This window comes from Ictidomys tridecemlineatus, chromosome 11 (assembly GCF_052094955.1).
Source record: "Ictidomys tridecemlineatus isolate mIctTri1 chromosome 11, mIctTri1.hap1, whole genome shotgun sequence".
NCBI classification, from domain to species: Eukaryota; Metazoa; Chordata; class Mammalia; order Rodentia; family Sciuridae; genus Ictidomys; species Ictidomys tridecemlineatus.
Genome location: NC_135487.1, coordinates 36,272,775 through 36,292,116, shown reverse-complemented (window position 1 = coordinate 36,292,116; position 19,342 = coordinate 36,272,775). Strand labels below are relative to the sequence as shown.

Here is a 19,342-nt window from a genome sequence, read left to right as displayed (position 1 = left end):
TGTGAGCTCCATAAAAGCAAAGTATGGGTGTGGCTTTCCTTTCATTGTATCCTCAGTACATAGCATATATTAGGTGTGAAAACCTAATAATCCTTAAAACACTTTAGTGAAAACAGAAGGCAGGAAGAAGGAAGGAAGAGAGGGAAAGATAAGAACTCAAACATACGGCTCTTGCTACACTTTTGCTACACATCTGGGAGAAGATAACTAACTACACTGATAACTGTCTCTGTCTCTCTCTTTTTCTTTTTCTCTTTTTCTCATATTCATATCACAATCATAGCCATTCTGTTCCACCATCCTCTTTCTCTCATATATTTCTAGTAACAATTCTGATGAACAGATATACCCATTCTACGGGTGCTAAAACTAAGACCTACCAATGGTGTCTTGATTCAGAGAAGAAATTAAAATAAAATCAAAATTATTAATGACTTGTTCACTCATTCAGTTATTCATTCATGCATTTTACATGCTTCAATGCCTGTTATATTCAGTGGTTTATGTTGATCACTGAGAAATAGAAGTATCAGATTTCATTCTTGACCTGGAAAAAATCCAAAGGGAGTCAAAGAGAAGTGAAGAAACACAAGACAATGGTCATGTTCAGGTTGAAAAGTGCACAGGTGTTTTGTGAGCACCAGGGAGAGAGCAGGAAGCTCTGCCTAGACCAGAAGGCATTGGAACTGGGTTTTGAAGGAAAAGTAGGAACTTGTTAGACAGACAAGAAAGGAGAGGTGCAATCAAAGCAGAGGACTTGGGAGAGGAGGAGAGAATCCCAGAAGGTAATAGGGGACCTGCACCTTGGAACCACCAGAGTCCTCAGACTGCCCCTGCTCACCCTTGCCCTGGGGCTGGAGTCTATTCAACCTTGGCATGTGTGTTCATCTCCAGGTAGGGTTGGCTAACCTAGCAGGGGTTGTTGGTTAATTATTTGGCACCATGTTCCAGCCCACTGAGCAGCATTAGGCATAACACAGGAAACCAGAGGTGATAGATGGTGATGGGAAAACAAAATTGCTTCTTAGGGCTTGGTTCCTGACTGTGCCTACTGAAAAATACACTAATAAAAAGAAGAAAATCTTTGTTTTATTAATGAATAACCATGCAATGAGTAGTTAGATATATTCGGAAACCAAGCCTTTGCCCCTCGAGAATCTGGGAAGGTCCAATGTCAGAAGAGCTGGAACAGGCAATAAGGGAAGTCTTTTCCTCTCAGATGTTCCTGGTGTGCTTTGATGAGGTGAATAGCCCCTGAGCTGGGGCCACCACACCTAAATTTGTATCCCAGCTGTCATATTATGTCAGCTCTGGTTCCAATGAGGCAATATGGGGAAAGGAGAATATAGTTACAGGCTGTATTCTGAGAAGTCTAGGTATAAGAATAAGGAAGGGATGTTAATCAGCCTTCTCTAGAGAAAAGAACCAATAGGGTGTGTGTGTGTATGTGTGTGTGTGTGTGTGTGTGTGTGCGTGTATGCAAACATATTTTTGATAAGGAATTGACTTTAGTTAGCAATTATGGAGACTAACAAGTCCAAGTTCTGCAGTTGGTAAGCTGAGGTTCCAGGAGTGCTGAGGCTAGAGTTCTAATCTGAGTCCCAAGACCAGAGAATCAGAAGAGCCAGTGTTGTGGTTCCAGTCTGAAGATTACAGCTTAATATCAGAAAAACCCAATGTTTCAGTTTGAGTGTGAAAACAGGAAAAAAAAATATCAATGCCCCAGTTCAAAGATAGTCAGACAAGAGGAATTCTCCTATTCAGAAAATAATTTCCCCTTATTCAGCAGTTTGTTCTATTCAGATCTTCTTCAACTGATTGGATACGGCTCACTCACATTATGGACGACAATCTGCTTTATTCAGTTAATCAATTTACATGTTAGATTCAACCAAAAACATCCTCACAGAAACACTAAGAATAATGTTCTACTAAATGTTGGGAGACCTGTAGTCTAGTCAAGTTGATACATAAAATCATCACAAGAGGTTATGGTCCCTCTGCACTCCATAGCAGTTATAGTTTTCTGGGGAACCTAGGTTTCAGTTCAGGTCCCCAGAATTTAATTTGGAGTGTTTTCTAAGGAAGCTCCTGGGGCCCAAAAGTTACACAGAACTATAGCCCACTGGAGTCAGAAGAATTGAGGATGGAAGAGAAAATCCACATAGCTTCTTATATTTGTTTTTCATAATTGCGCATACTTCAGAGGGTTATTAGGAAGACTGAAAAGAGCCATCAGCACAAAAACACATATCATGTGCCTGGGTGGCAGAATGGTTGATCTTCGTGAGGGAGAACTGTAATTAGAGAGTGGAGTTAATAGGAGACCTATTTGGTCCTAGTAGAAGAACCTCTTGATTCAAGAACACGGTTCCCAGCAGCTTTCTTAGGGGTGTCACTGGGTGTGTGTGAGTGTAAGTGGAGCAACCGGCAGCAGATGAGAATACTTGAAAGAGAACAGAGAGACCATTGCAGATGGGCTAATGCCCATTAAAAATGTGGAAGGAGCTCAAAGTACCTTGAGGTTCTAGAAATCACTGTACTCTCTCTTTGGGAACTTGGAGGAGGAGGAGGCACTGGACTAAAGGATATTTAGGCACTTTTGTTGAGTCTGGTATTCCATGCTTCACAGTGTGCATCTTTCACCAGAATGACTGCATTAGTCCTGAAATTGGCTTCTTTACCTTCAGTCTCTATCAATGACTCCATCCCCCAAATCCGTCCCTGAGTCCATAACTCAGCACATAGCTCTAACCACCTCCTACCTCTATTTAACATGCTCAATGGCTCCTTCATTGTCCTCAGGGGGGGAAAAAAACACTTCTCCAGCCTTTCTCAGACAGAGAAGGGCTGCTGTAGACTGGCATTCAAAGCCCTTCGGAATGTGGTCTAAGGACTCCTTCTCTCACTCATCTCCAGACATCCAGCATTTTAGCTACAGTGAGTACTGGTTATTCCCCAAATGTGGCAGGTTCTTTTACACTTAACTATCTTGTCCGCCTGTTTTCTTTTTCAACATAATGCTTTCTGTTTCTCTGCTTTCTTATCTTTGGAAATCTATTTTGAATGTTACCACCTCCAGGAAGCCCTCACTGACAGCCCAGATTGGTCTAGGAGCCTCCCCGCTGCTCCCTTAACACTCTTCCCCACAACAGGGGAGCTGCCCTTCCCCAATATTTGATGAAACCTTGAAGAAAAGGACAAGCACTCTGTAGTGAGCCCTTCCATAGGACAAATCCTTAACACTTGTCTCCTGACCAAATGAAAATATATTTTCATAATGTAAGCCCCCTTTCTCACTCCAGGATTGACTGGAGTTATTTAGTAGTTTCAGTACAACCAACTATTTCCCCTGCTTATGTTTTAAAATGTTTCTTTAATTATAAAATTTATACATGTTTATTCAAGAGAAATATAGGAAGGGATGGGGGTATAGCTAAGTGGTAGAACTTGCCTAGCATACACAAAACCCTGGGGTTTAATCCCCAGCATCACAAAGAAGAAAGAAAGAGAAAGGGAGGGAGGGAGGGATAAAAAGGAAGGAAGAAAGAAAACAGAAAAATACAGGAAAAATGCTACCTTAAAGACTACCACCATTACCAAACCAATCAAACTAATATATTTCCTTATGAGCTTCTTTTATGCATATTTTAAAGGTGTTGAATACCTATCTAATCATGTTTTTTATTATTTTTCTCTTAATGGTACAATATAAGAATTTTCCATATTAATATCATTTTTATAGCCATTATTTTAATGACTAGATAATATTTCATTGAGCAAATAAGTAAATGGTAAATTATTCACTCCTTCTTTGTTGAACATTTAAGTGAATATTACTTCATCATAAGAAAAAGTTCTGTGACAGGAATCTTTGTGCATAAAACACTTCTCTATGTTTAGGATTTGTTTCTTGGGATCAGTGCCTGTGGTTGTTTTTAATCTTGTGAAAATCAGGGCATTGATCTAGCATCTGCCTGTGTATTCTCCCCCAAATCTTCCAGACCAAAAAAGCAAAAATACATCAGTGCCCTGAGAGTCATTTAGCCCAGCGTTCCATGTATGGCTCCTAATTAAGACAATGTGCCCCTTTTCAAATGTGGCCATAAATATTTGGCTTCGGTGAAGTAGATGCCAAGGAGATAATATTGATTGCAAATTACAGCCTCTGTAATTAACCAATTTGCACAGCTGGAAGATGGAGCTGGTGAAATCATTTACTTCTGAAAGAGGATGGTGGCCTTTCCAAATTTGTCACTCAAATATGATTTTGACATAATCCTGGGAATGTTCCTAGTCTGGCTACAGACCCTCAGGTGTTTAATAAGTCACCAAGGCTCTGAATAGACAGAGATATCTTAGTCTTTTGCCTGCTGACCATATAGCCTCTACTCACGGAATCTGCATCTCTCACGTACCTTTGCAAATACATATAAGCACATACTAGGAGGGGGTATGGATTGAGGTTGGCCCTGCATCCTGTGCTCTTTCTTCCTTTCGTGGTCCAACCAGCATCAGGTTGGGCTTCCAGCCTTCTATCTACTGTGGGATTTAGCTCTGGATAGGTAGGCATAGCATAGAGCCATCACTCTGTATGGCTAGGCTGGGATTCTTGTGACCAAAGCTATTGGGAGAACCCAAGCTCACCAGCATGGGAAGGGACCAACTTGATCCAGACACATGCATACATAGAATAGGGGTCCAAAGAGCCATGGGATTAATACTAACATACCCTTTCACTTAGGCAGCATGTCTCAATTTACACATGGAATGATAGAAAATTATTTTCTTGAATCTTCTCCAGAATCCATACCTATTTGAGACACAAAGAAACCAAAGTTTAGAGTAGTTGAGTCACTTTCCAAGTTCATTCTGATACCCTAGATGGCAAAGTAAGGTAATAAACTGGGTATTTTGACTCCATGGAGTGACTGAAGTATGTTAAGTTCTTTGCATCCACAATCTCATTTAATTATAGGCCAGTCAAGTCAAATTAGTTCCCTTTTAAGTGGACAGGGGATTCATTAACTTAACTGAATACTACCCTGGTGATTAGAGATCCCTAGGGTGGGGGGGGGAATTAGTAGCATTCAACAATGTCTCCTATGGGAGAGGGCCACTAGTCTCTAGCTCTCATAAAAACTCGGACAAACACTCTCTAATCTCATTTCTTCCCCATTGCCACAACTTCTATTCAAGTATCATGCACCTCCTAGAATAGTCCAGGTTCTCATTTCCAGGGTGTTTTCACATGTTAGTCCCTCAGCCTTGAATGACTTCCATAACATTTGTTGGTCTGCTTAATGCCTATGTATCCTGACCCCCTATGAGGTCATCCCCTGATCCCTCCTTCCCCAAACATTTGCACATCTGTGCTCTCACATTGGTTTGCACAAACCTCCATAATAGCATGTATCATATTATACACACACACACAATCATCATCATCATCATCATCATCATCATCCTCATCTGAAATCCTTTATTGGAAGATCATTGCTATTTACCAAACAGAAGACTTAGACCCCCTTGACTGGGGACCCCTCTGCCCAGTGGAGGGCAGATCTGGTGACCTCTGCCACTCCCTAGACCCCTGGGCCTTTGGCATAATGTTGACAGTTTTGGGGATGCTGTAGGCAGGGAAACCCTTGACTCAAAGCAGAGACTCGGATTAGCCCTGGGGAACAGGGCAGTGAAAGAGGAAGGCAGGGCAGACCCCTGGAATCGTGGGGACCAGCAAAAGTAGAGGAAGCCAGAGGATGGAGACATAGTATCTATTTTTTTTTCTGTAAAGGGGAGCATATATGTCTGCAGGCAGGTGGTGGGAAAGGGGTAACATTGCCTGGGGTGGGTCACACACTGACATCTTTCTCATCACCCAGCTTGGGAACTTCCAGAATTGGTCCCTAGACCTGGCTCTTCCCCATCCTTGGCCTCGATGGACTTGTAGTTGGGGACCCAGAGGCCAGAGTCAATGCAACACTGCATGTGGTACTTCTCATCAGTAGGGACCATCTCGCTGATGGAATCTTGGAGCATCTGCACATCCTTCATTTCAAACCTCTTTTGAAGTTCCTCAGGGAGGGACTCATAGACCTCTATGAGGTCCAGGCCACCAGGCTTGTGTTCTTCTGCCTCATCCTTCATGGTCTTCTCAATGAGCAGCTTGGCACCATCCCACAGGCGCTCCTTGAAACCCTTCAGCTCTTCATTGAAGCCTTCCATATACTAGCAGTCAGCCATCTTAATCTTAGTGAATGACTGTCTGAAGCAGGCATGGGGGTCCACCTTCAGACTCTTGGCTAGCTCCAGGATAAACTGCAAGACAATGGTCTGGTGGGCCACCTACTCCATCAGTGCACAGTTTTCCTCCATCTCTAGGTCAGTGCACCAGATAACCAAGTAGTGGCTGTCTGCTCACAAACCAAGTGGACATTGTCTGACGGGTATTTCTAGCTGTCTTCCCAGTGACAGAGCATTCCAAAGTGCTTGATCTGTTTCTCGTACTTCGCCACAAAGGTTTTGTGTTTCTGCTTCCTCACTTCTTTCAAATCCTCGTCTGCCTTCTCAGGCTTGGTCTTGACCATGCTCTTGCTGAAGCCATCTTTGCTGAGCATATCCACATTCCAGGGCATGCTCTTTTCGTTCTTGCGCCTCTCCTCCAGCCTCTGCTCCCAGCTCTGCTCTTCCTTGCGCAGTTGCTGTGCCTTAGTCTGCAGTCACTCCAACTCCACCTGGTCACATTCAGCCACCTCCAGCTCCTTCAGGTTCCGTTGGCACTTGGCCCCCCTGTGCCTGCAATCGTGGCAACCCCTGTCCAGCTCCTCCTTCTCCTTCTAGAACTGCTCCATGTATTCCACCTGGCTTGGTGCCACCAGCAGAAGAGGCTGGCCAAGTCAATGCTGGGGTGCTTCTCATCCTCATTGTCAGACATTTCGATGTGGTCCCACACACTGTAGTCTTGTCTAGCCGGCCCAGCCTGCTCTAGCTCTGGTAGCAGAGGCCACAGCAGTGCTGGAGATTTGGGCTGCAGAGCCCCACCCCTTCTGCTTCCATTCTCTTATTGTATTATAATATCTTTTTTTCTTTCACTATATTGTGTGCACTGTATGGGCAGAATTAATCTAAGATTAATTGGCACCCAAATATTTGTTCAGGCAAGAATGCTTACATGAAGAAGCCTCTTTCAAGACTCTTGCAAAAGTTTCCAGGTGCCAGAGCTTGAAAGCTATTAATTGAAGAGACCAGGTCTCATAATCCACTAGGGAAATGGACTAATCCACTAGAGTTATGGACCAGCAAGGTAGGGGGGGCAAGTTTTCTTCCTCTCTTTAGATGCATGATCACTTTCTTGCCTGAGTGACCATCTGGTTAAAAATTACTTCTGCCTCTAATTATACCTCATACAACAGACATTTAATCCTAATCTCATTCCCACAAATGCCCTTCATAGGCATCTCTGTGAGCTTCTTTTTAGGTTGACTTTACAGAGGAAAATCTGGCTGTTCAGCCACAAAGGATCGTCTTGGATCTGATCAAGTCACTTCAGATCTTGCCTGTCCATCCAAAGAGTGTCAGTGCAGCAACTATTTCAAAGTTGCCTCCTTCTCCCAATTTACACACAACCTTCTCATCACTCAACCACTACTAACCTAACAAAAGCTTTATCTGTAACCCAGGGGGCAAATTCCACAAATCAACAGAACTGGCCACATTCTGTCTTCTCTCCCTCTCCCTCTCTTCCTCTCCCCATACACACACACACACACACACACACACACACACACACACACACACACACACACACACATTGCAGCTCCTCAATGAGTGGATAAATTCTTTCCATGTTTTATTTAGTTTGAGCAGCTGATGCCAGAACAAAGGTAATGAAATATATTAATTACATTAAAGATGTTTTAGAAAACCAGGATTTGCTTTCAGAAAGAAAGCATATCTGACTCTGAGCCGAGTTGATAGCAACAGGCAGATGATTAACAGCAAATAACATTAGCGTTGTAATTAGAACTTCCTTGAACTCTTAACCCATCTGCGTCTCTGATTTCTAGATCCATACAGTGAAGAACAAGATGATCTTTTTTTCTTTTTATTTCTTGATCTAGCTGAATGTTCAGAATATATTCTTTCTCAAATAAATATTACTAATCGCTGTCATTTACTGGCCAATGACTGTGTGCCAGATGCTCTACAGGTTCTAAGGATATAAGAATTGATATATCATGGACTCAACCCTTGAGTACGTAAATAAAATTTACTTCTCTCAAAGGTCCTATCTGGAAGGAATTATTGTCTCTTTTTTATAGATGAGGAAACTGAGAGTGAAGTGACTTGTTGAAATCCACTCAGCTGGTAATCTAAGCACAGATTCAAAATTAGTTCCATCTGACTCCTGTCAGTGTTCTCCGTAGTGTGCCACAGTGCTCTACAAATGACCATTATTGTCATTATCTTGATAATTTACCCACGCTGGTTGACTCTCCATTATTCCAACTCACAGTTCTGTTCAATGGCAGAAGAAAGAAGGAAAGAGAAAAATGAGATTGAATAAGAGGTCAAGTACTCTGCCTGGCTGTTCCAAAAATTATCATTATCATTAAAATAGCACCTGGAGTCCCAACCAAAATAGCTGGCAGGCAGAGCCAGTGATGGGGAAATCAAGCCATTATTCAGTGTATATGTTAGCAAGCAAATGGTGCCAGGAGGTCTGGACTCAAAAAATACCTACATTTAACCTCATCCCATCCAATTCTTCCTGGAAACTCCCTGAGGCAAATATGTTCACAAAAGAGGAGAAGTAAGTTATCATTATTATCTAGGACTTTGGCTCCAAATCCCAGTGTGGAATACCACAGACCTGAACTGATCTAAAACCAGATTTCTTTTATCCCAAGCTAGTGAAGCTCAAATGGTCTAGAAACAGTTCCTAAGCCTTCTGTTTCCCCAGCTCCCTAGCCTGAGCCTTGACTTCAAGATCAAACTGCCCAAAATGTCCCCATCAAAGCCAGAGGAAAAAGATCAAATGAGACCACACAAGGAAGGTTAGTAACTCTAGTGCTGGGATCTAACTCACTTGCTTCTGCTCCATGACCAGTTTGTGATCTGTTCCCCCAGAGGCTTCAAAAGCAGTAAACACACAAAGCCTGACCCATGAGAAGCAAAGCAAAACCTTATTCATAGGTGGAACTTTGAGCCCAAACCCTAGTGCAGAGAGCTCTGGAGCCAGGTTGTGGATCTGGTGAAGATATATGGAGCTTCTATCATTGAGCCCAGGCTCCCTTCAGATGAGGCCAGCCTCCTTCTTGGTGCCTATAATCTTTTTCCTCTTCTCTTAAACCTCAGTCAAGAATCCAGAACTCCCTGATGCATACACTTGTTAGTCTAGACCTCTAGAATAACCAGCTTGATTTTCCCTTTACTGAGTTCTGCTCATACTTTGTTTTCAAGCCAGTTCATCTCCCAAGCTTGCCTGTGTCTCTCTAAAACAATCTGACACTATCTCTTCTTTACATATCTATTTCTTTTTCTCCTTCAGCAGACATTATCTTCTTTTAGAAACCTTCCCTGATCCATTCTTTCTTCTTCATACCTCACTCTGCCTCCAGTCTAGGTTAGGTGATTCTTCTGTACTTCCATAGCACCCTTGGAATCAATCTCTTACAAATACAAATTTGTATTTGCTTGAATGAATGTTTCTGCCCAAGAATCTTTAAAGGCCAGAAATGTGTCTAATTCATCTCTATTTCCCCAGTGTTTATCCAAGGATCTGGCAGAACAGGAAGATTTGATGAATTAATAAATTAAGAAATTATTGAATTTGTCCACTCCAGTACAGTATAACCCAGGAAGGAGAAAAAAAATAAGAACATCTGATCCAGAGTTTTTATTTTAAATTAAGATCAAGGTCCTAATGTGCTGCCTATTTCGGTTCTTCCTGACCCATAACCACTGAAATTTCTATTCATTCAAAAACCATACTTACCCTCTTCCTCCTAGTCTAGCACATATTCCTACTGTTTTAAGACCTGTTTTCTGACTCCAGTTTTGTAGCTGTCACTGGACAAATTCTGCTCTTGACTCATCCCCTGGAAACATCTGTCCTTTTTGATGCCCCCAAAGGCAATTCACACCTATCACAGGGTCCACACAAAAAGGCTCACACTTATATCTGTGTTGACCTAAATGGTTGTCTCCTTTCATTTTCTTTGACCATGCTGCCCTGGCTTCCAAATAGACCTTTCTGAGTTTGCCTTTCTGCCTGGGCTTCCAAGTTATCTCCAACAGTTACCCAATCCCTGTGTAAGATGTTGCCAAAGGACTCCTTATTTTTCATCTCCTCTTTTAATGCCTGTGAGCCATGATCAGATGGACCTTCTTTGCACATTGCTGTATCAACCTCTCTAGAAGGAATCTATAAATTCAGATCCCACCTGTACTCCAAATGTCCCATAGGACACAATATAATGTTCCCTTAACACAAGATAAGTCCCTTAAAGGAACTCTCAAGGAGAAGGCTGAACCTAAACTAGAAGTCAAAGTTGTCAGGAGAGGGAAGAATTATGAAGATGATCTTAACTAGGAACCAAGATATCAGAACAGAAATCAGAGAAGAATGGAATTTAAGGGAGGTTAAAAAAAAAAAACTAGATCAAATTTTCAAGAGCAGGAAGAACTGGTACAAGTTGTCCAAGTTGAGTTTGAAATAAATCAAGAAAGGTAGAGAAAGGATCCGATCATGTACAAGGATAGATCAGAATATTTGAATTTGGTAGAATGAAAAATTAGGAAGCTACAAAACTGCGCAAGAACACAGAGAGGGCACCAAACTGGGATTCAGGAGACCTGAATCTGAGGTCATGGCTTTATCACAAGAGGGCGGTGCAACTTGGGGCAACTCTCTTTCCAAATCTGCCCCCACAAAAGTTGTATACAAGGGGTTAGGAGTGCAACCAATGGCAAAATACTTGTCTAGGATGTGTGAGGAACTGGAGGAAAAAAAAAGTTGTATGTCAATGTCTAGTGGTCATAAAAGTGTCTCCCAGACCTTGGACCCCATGGCACATGTGAACTGGCCTGAAGAATTTGAGTTTTTCCTCATCTAGCATCCACCTCACTTTCTCCACCCCAAACTGCTGAGGATCAGAGCTCTGAAGGGTCACCTATTGTATCCCATCTGTTGGCGACACAGCCAGAAACAAAGCTCCTGCCACATGTGCTCTGGTTTATTCCTGATACTTTCCAGAGAACTGGGACTGGGGAATGGGGAGGGAGGAGAGGCCTCCATGCAGGATCAGTTACAAGCATTGTTGTCCTGTTCCATATGAGGGGACTGGACCCAAGCTCAGCAAACAATCAGCATGTGGAGAAACCTGGGCTTTATACCAACTAGCATCCTCCAAAGGTCAAATTAGAGAATTGGAATTTAAAAGAGAAACAAATAAAATGAACTGAGCAAGTAGCTCTGGACTGATTGCCTCAAATGGATAGAGAGGCCACATCTCTGCCCTTTGTATTAGTCAGTATTGGCTGGACCAGGCTTTTGGAACAGATAATTCCAAAATTTCAGTAGCTCATCACAGTAAATAAAGTTCATTTATTCGTTGCATACTATCAAATTTTCCAAAGCTGAAATTTTGGAAAAAATAATAAAAATAGTTTCCAAGCTATGTGGTAGCTGCTTTAATCTCAGCTACTCCAGAGGTTGAGGTAGGAGGAAAGGAAGTTTGAGACCAGCCTGGGAAACTTAGCGACACCCTGTCTCAAAATTTAAAAAATAAATAAATAAGTAAAGTTCTGAAGCTGTAGCTCAGGGATATAGAACTTGCCTAGCAAGCATGAGGCCCTGAGTTCAACCCAGTATGGAAAAAAAAAAAACTTATATTACTGATATTAACTCAACAGCTATTATGTACCCAGGATTATTCTATATACTATGCACAAATTATCCCCTTTTGAACACATGAATACATCAAGGCTAGAGAGGTGAAGTGATTTCACTGAAGTTACGCAACCAACAAATAGTAGAACTGGGATTATACCCCAAGATCATCTAGCATCAAGACCTGTGCTTTTTCCTTATTCTACACTGTCTCTGAAAGGGGAACCTGAAAAGTGTTCCTTCTCCTGAGCACTATCAATCATATACTTCTTCTAAGGAAGAGGAAGAAAAAGAAATCATCTAACAGATGGTCTAGGCAAGACATTTTACAGAAATTATTTGTGAAGTTCTTTCAGTTTGTCTACTGTTGGTAGTGAAGACTACTCACTGCATGGCCATCTATTGTATACTTGTCTCACCAGACCACAGACACCTCAAGGACAGCAACCATGAGTCCCCAGTGACCAGCATCAAGCATGACAGAATTCTAAAAAAAAAAAAAAAAAAAAAAAAAGTTTGTTGAGTTCATGCATTCATTTTTCTTTAACAGAATTTGGAGGAATCTTCAGATGTATGGTTAAAATCAGACCATAAAATTCCCAAGAGAAAAATCTATGTTCTATAGATTCTTACAGTTTATATATTTAACGTATTAACAGGCATAAATTAGCTTTTCTACCACCCTCTATCGATTAAGAAGTGAACTCCCCTGTTCCCCACCCAGAATAAATAATAAACTTTATTCTGGGTGGAAATGAAGCAGGGAGGAAATGAATTTGAGAAATATTTGAAAAGATGAAAAATGAAGTATTCCTGATCAACAGGATGTCAGAGGTAAGGGAAGAAACATGTAAAAAGTATAAGAATACCTATCTTCAGATATTATATAGGCCCTGGGAAGTGATATGGAGTATAAGCAGAGCTGTAACTGAAGCTTCCCCAGGCTACCCCAGTATGTGGGCACAAATGGGTCTCATGTACAATAATCAATTGTGATTTGCTGCCTTGTGCTCCCACCTGCTAATGTAGGACTCTGGCTTCCTTCAAAGTCTTGCTGTTTTGGTCAGCTTTTTTGCTGCTGTGACTAAGAGACCAAACCAGAACAACTGTAGAGGAGGAAAAGTTTATTTGGGGGCTCACGCTTTCAGAGGTCTCAGTCCATAGGCAGCTGGCTCCACTCCTCCATTGACTGAAGTTACAAAACCAACAAATAGCAGAACTGGGATTGTACCCCAAAGTCATCTAGCATCAAGGCCTATTCTATTTCCTTACTCCACACTGTCTCTGAAAGGGGAACTTGAGGTGAAGCTGAACATCATGGCAGTAGAGTGGTGGAGGAAAGCCGCTCATATGATAATCAGAAAGCAGAGAAAGAGAGAGACTCTACTTTCCATATACCAAATATATACCCCAAAGGCTCAGCCCCAGGGACCCAGCTCCTCCAGCCATATTCTACCTGCCTTCAGTTACCACTCAATCAATCTCTATCAGGGGATTAACTCACTGATTGGGTTAAGGCTGTCATAACACAATAATTTCTCCTCTAAATCTTCATGAATTGTCTCACACATGAGCTTTTGGGAGACACCTCACCTCCGAACCGTAACACTTGCTCAGTTATTTCTTCAAGTCTCCAAGTGGCATGACAGGTACTCTCACAGAGGATGAGATAAATTTCCACAGAGTATGTACCACATTGCTTCTTTCTTGCTCAGCCCCTCCTGTGAGGGTCCTTACTTCTGACATTTGAGACTGCCACACTGTACTCAGGGTTCCCTAGGTCCACAGGGAGAAATCCTATGATCCAGCCAAGTGCTCTGCCTATTTATTATGTCCAGCTGCCAGAATAAGAAATAACACAGCAGCCAAACCCGTACCCCTTTCAATCTAGAAATGGGATAAGTGTTCATCTCCCTCACTCTGTATTCACAGCATTGTGATTCTTTGAGAAGTGACTTCCATCTGCAGCCTCTCTTTCCCTGGTGCTAAAAAATGAGTCCATAGGACTGGTCTAGGAAACTACCTCAAGATCAGACATCCCACTACCATTCTCCTCCTTCCCTAAAGTACAGATAGTGCATAATCCCTTTGTGCTAATTTTGTCCTCCAAGGATCTTCATGTGAACAAAGTCTTGCAAGGAGTCCTCCCCAACAATCCTTCATTGTCTAGGCTAAAGCTGGGACCCAACCTCAAAAGAATAAATATAATACCTCCATTTTTGTTTCTGGAATCATGTCTTCCAAAACACACATCTGATATTTTTCTCTAGATGCATTTATTGAGCACCAGCCAAGCTCTAAACATTATTGAAAGAGCTTTTTATGCAGCCCAAATTTAGTCCTCACCTTACCCCTATGTAGGTATTATTAATACCTTTTACAGATCTGGGGAGGGAAAGTGCCTGACCATGGCTGACCAGCTCTGGCACATTCATTCATTCATCCAGGGCTTGGCCTTTATCCTGATGTGCTGACAGCAGCCTCTTCCTGGATCCCATGCTCTTTTATTTATTGCCTCCCCTGATTACCAGTTTCACCTCACACTCTCAATTTTCCTTTCATGCTTCATCCACTAGTTATGACACCCAACACATCTTCCCAGTTGTGATCTCAGCCTTTCTGAACAAAGTTTGGTTTTCTCTTCTCTACTCTTCCATTGGCAGAAACACAGGCTTATGCCTACTTCCCCTTGGGACTCTGCTCTGTCGCTGCCTCATGAGTGAAATTTACACCTGACTTTCTATGGCCATGAAAGTGAGATCTGACAGTCCCTTTATAAACCACTTGGCCTTGGGAAATATCTTAACATCTCAGTTCAGGACTTTGATTTAGTTGACTGCAAACCAAGAGTGGCAATACCTGTCTTGGAGGTTTACTGTGGGAAATAAATAAGACAAAGTATTTAAATAAGACAAAGTTTATAATGGTGCTTGATATATAGAAAATGTATAGTAAACAGTGCTCAAAAAGAACTGATGTTTACTAAACACTCATCACCTGCTCTACTAAATGCTTTATAGGGCTCATCTCATTTAATTTTCCTCTCAATCATGTGCTACAGGCACCATTAATATTCCATTTTACAGATGGAAGAACTGATACCAAAATAAGTTAAAGGATTTACCTACCCACAGTCTCAAATGGCAGATTTAGGATTTGAAGCAGATACTTCTATTTAGTGACTCACTGTCTTATATTGCTTGGCACAAAGCAGACCCTCTACAAATAGGGTTGTGAGCTGTTGCTAAAGGAATATGGTAAATGAATGCATTTTGCTTTGCTTCCTTTGGGTCATTCATTATCTCAGACACCAGCTGTCTATCCCAAGTCTTGCCCAGTGACCTTCTCAGCCTCTAAAGGAGACAAAGAAGATGTGGCAGTTTCCTATACCCCCAGCAGCCCTGCCCAGCCCACTCTTTGGCTGAGTTCCTTGGCCAAGAACAGTATGTGGAGAGATACTTTCACAACTCAGAGGTTGCCAATGGAGTACTCCTGCAGAGCCAGGGCCTTTTGCCAAGCAACTTCCCCTGCCCTTCTGATATGCAGATGTGTGCAAGAATCCTGCACATCTGCACAGGGAATATCCAAAAGCTGTGACTTGGCTGGAAAGAAGGAAAATGTGACTGTCAGCTCCATAGGAATGGCTGTTCCTTAGGGGCCAGGCAGGAGATTATAGCAGAGCATGGCCTGGAACGGTCAGCCCCAAAGCCTTCCTCCTCAGAATCAGCTCCTTTGCCTCTGGCATTTTAAAAGTTTATTTTTCTCATACTGAATGGCAAAAGAAGTCAGAGAAAAAGGAATTCATCAGGGCATCTTGAGTTCACTGCTGCTTTTGGTGACTGAGCCCTGGGCTGGGACAAAGAAAGAGCACAGTTAAGATTAAAGGACATGGGGGTTCAACTCAGGGAAAAGGCTAACTTGGTGGAAGGGATAAGGTTATTGCCTTCAATCACCGTAGGAATATCTTAGGGAAGAAAAAAACAGGACAAGAACAAGGATCAATGCAGAAACATTAGAAGTAGGGATGTTGCAAAATATGAATGGCTATTGCCCCAAGTCAAAATTGCCCACCAGTGGGATCAGCTGCTCTGAGAAGTAGTGAGTTTTCTGTCCATGTTGGAGGGCAAGGGTACCAAACCACTGCTTTTTGGAAGAAGAGAATGCTGTAGCAGGGCCTCACACACCAGATGAGAGGTCACATATCTTTGATTTAAAACAGGGGGCATATACAGGCTACTAAGAGTCCAGGAATTTGCATTTTCAAGGTTATGAAGAAAGGCATGTAGTTGTGTGTATAGGCGTCCAAGATGTGAAAGATGTGATTATTTGCAGAACCTAATCTCATACCTCCCCATTCTTGCTGAACTGAATATTGCAAAAATATTCTCATTCGTATTTGGAATAGTATGTTTCTAAGCAATCATAGTTCTGAATACTCATTCCAACCAGGAGACGACCTGAATATTGAATAGAATAAAAATGTATATATTAGATTACTTATTCAAATGCCTATCTGGCAGTTTGGATAGAATTAAGCAATAGTCCAATCTGGCTGTTGTTTTATGCATGGGATGTCAAAGCTAAACAGCCCTTAGAGAATATTCTCTCATTCTTTCTCTGCACAGAGTCTTATCATTCTGTTCTATTCACAGATGGGGAAACAGGCTGAGAGAGGGGACTATACAGTGTGGGGATGGGAGAGTAGGTCCCAGTAGCTACCATTTGTGGCTAGGCAAGCTAATATTATCCTGGTTGGACAAAAGAAGCAACTGAGTCTTAGTATGATTAAGGAGCTTTTGCAGAGTCACACAGTTAGTAAATGGCAGTTTCTGCATTGCAAGCCACTTTTTTTGCACTGCCTCACTGGGTCAGAGAGTGCGTTTTTCCTTCCATGCCACCTGAAGACTATCTGCAAGGATGTTCAACTATGAAATGTTTGGAATTGATGATAACCCTGATCTACAGTTGAGGATATCCCCATGAATATATGGAACTGCTTTTTCAATTACCCAAACTAGGGATTCTACCACACAGTACTCTACCCTACATGTTCTGATTGCTCCATGATAGCAAGCAAGAATATCTTGTTCTGCATTTACTATAACCAAAGACAATAATTCAAATTTGTCTTTTGAAATAAACCCAAGAAGTTCTTTCAATAGAAATGTTTCCAGCTGGGTCTGGTGTCGCACACCTATAATCCCAGTGGCTTGGGAGGCTGAGGCAGGAGGATCACAAGTTTAAAGCCAGCCTCAGCAAAAGCAAGGCACTAAACAACTCAGTGAGACCCTGTCTCTAAATAAAATACAAAATAGGGTTGAGGATGTGGCTCAGTGGTTGAGTGCTCCTGAGTTCAATCCCCAGTACTCCCTGCCTCCCCACAAAAAGAAAGAAAAAGCCTGCTCAGAACATTCCTTGGGTATCATTTCTAAGAAAACTTCCCTGAACACCCCCTATCCCAGGCCCCAGAGCACTTATCATATACTATTTTCATTGCATATGGAATATTCTTCCCATTAAATCATGAGTATTTTTAGTCTAAAACCACCTCAGCATGGGGTCTGGTACCTAGCAGGTGTCTGGGAGGGTTTGCTGAGCAAATGGATGGATACTTTACTAGCATCACTCTAAGATGATCTTAAAATAAGACTGAGTAGAAACTCAAGAGGGAGGATATTTTCTTCCCTCCCCACCCAGAGTTTGTTAATCTCTGACAATCAAAGAGGATCTGGCAAGCCCTGAAACTTAGCATGATGCTTCTATCCCCACTAAACAGTAACTGAAATCTAGAACAAAACCTCTGAGCTTCCTGTGGTTTTTGCCAGTGCTGGGAAAGAAGAAAACATGTGTTTCCACTCAGACTCAAATCTTACTTCATATCACCAGACAATTCTGAAGTCACTTCAGCATTCTCCCTCCAGAATCATCCTTACTTTCCTCCCTCTCCAGTCCCCCAGGGTCCTAACCCCTCTGGGAGGCCTTACCCAGCCAGGTAGCCCACCTTGATGTCTTCCTCCCAGCTCCTCTTTCTTACTTAAGGCACTTCCTGTCCTGCTTATCAGATGCTGCTTGTTACTGCCAGTTATGAATGGTCAGGGTGGGTGAGGAGATGTAAATGAACAGAGCATAGGCTCTGAATTCAGAGAGATTTAGGAGTAAATCCCAGGTTGACCAGTGGAAGAAATACAAGCCCTTGGAACATTTACTTAACCCGAGGCATTAAAATGGGGAGTGGGTATAAACTTTCTTCTCAGGATTGTTGGGGTATGTCTGAGGACCCTGATGATTGATGACCTTTTCTGCAGAGCTAGGAACCTCTTGCTTTATCTCCAAATAACTCCATGATGAAACATCATGGCCCAGGGTTTCTCATATGGAAGTCATTTGATCGAACATGTCTTTTACAAAGAAAACTTTGACTATGGCACAGAGAGTCAATTGAAGAAGAGACAGTAGAATTGAGAAATCAGGTAAGAGACCTTAGAGGGATGGTCATCGTTTGGCAGAGTAGAGGGGCCATTTGTCGAAGTCTGGAGTTGGAGAGGGTAACAGCCCAAACAAAGAAGGTAATGAGGAATAACAACAGCTAATGTTCATGAGTTCCTACTCTGAGCCAGAAATTATGCTAACAGTTTATAGGGATTATTTCACTGAATCTTGTTAACAGCCTGAGATTTTAAATCCCCATTTTACAGATGAAAAAACTGAGACATTGAGAGATTATATAAATTACCCAAAATGACATATTAAGTAAGAAAATAGGATCCTAGACTGAACACTCTCTCTCCAGTGCCTAGATACATAACCCCCAGACTATCTCACAACTGAAACAAAAATTGGAGAAGAGCCATTTAGATGGTGAAATTGACAGGACTTATTAAAAGATTAGCTGTAGTGAGTGAGGAAGGAAGCGGGTAGAACATAGGATGAGTCTCAGGTTTCCTTCCCAAGATTTACAGCTCCCGATAGGCAGAGCCAGATTTTAACCCAATTTTGTCTAATGCCAAGGGACTTTTCATAGCCTCAAAAATTTCACCTCAGAGCTTGGTGTTCTAGGAACAATGGATAACATGAGAATTTCATAATTCTTTTGTTTCAACCATTATACCAGGACTAGATTTCCTTAAGATATTGACAGTATAGGCTTCTTCACAGAGAAGCTTAGTATCAATTATAAAGAAAAATAGACAAGAAAATGCATTTGATAGCTTTGCTTCTTTTGTGCCAAACAAATGCAAAAGAGGATTCCTACCCCAGCAGCAAAGAAGGACAGAATATCATTGCAGCCAAAGGTAGACTGGGGTGAGCTTGAGCCCTTTCCTGTGCCTTTCTCCAGCTCTTCTCCCTGCCAGGCTGGGCTGGATACCAGAGATGGTGCTAGGTAACAGCTTTTAACCAAGGTGTGAAGTGGACAAATAAGTGGGCCTTCAAGGGCTGTTTGAAAGAAGA

At 42.1% G+C, this 19,342-nt stretch overlaps 1 protein-coding gene and 1 pseudogene across 2 annotated transcripts in view; one reads left to right on the top strand and one right to left on the bottom strand.

Moving 5' to 3' along the window:
• Agbl4 (AGBL carboxypeptidase 4) overlaps window positions 1-19,342 on the top strand; it is a 1,323,233-nt gene that overhangs the window by 1,036,949 nt on the left and 266,942 nt on the right. The window lies entirely within an intron of this gene.
• LOC101963193 (hsp90 co-chaperone Cdc37 pseudogene) lies at window positions 5,620-10,399 on the bottom strand (annotated as a pseudogene).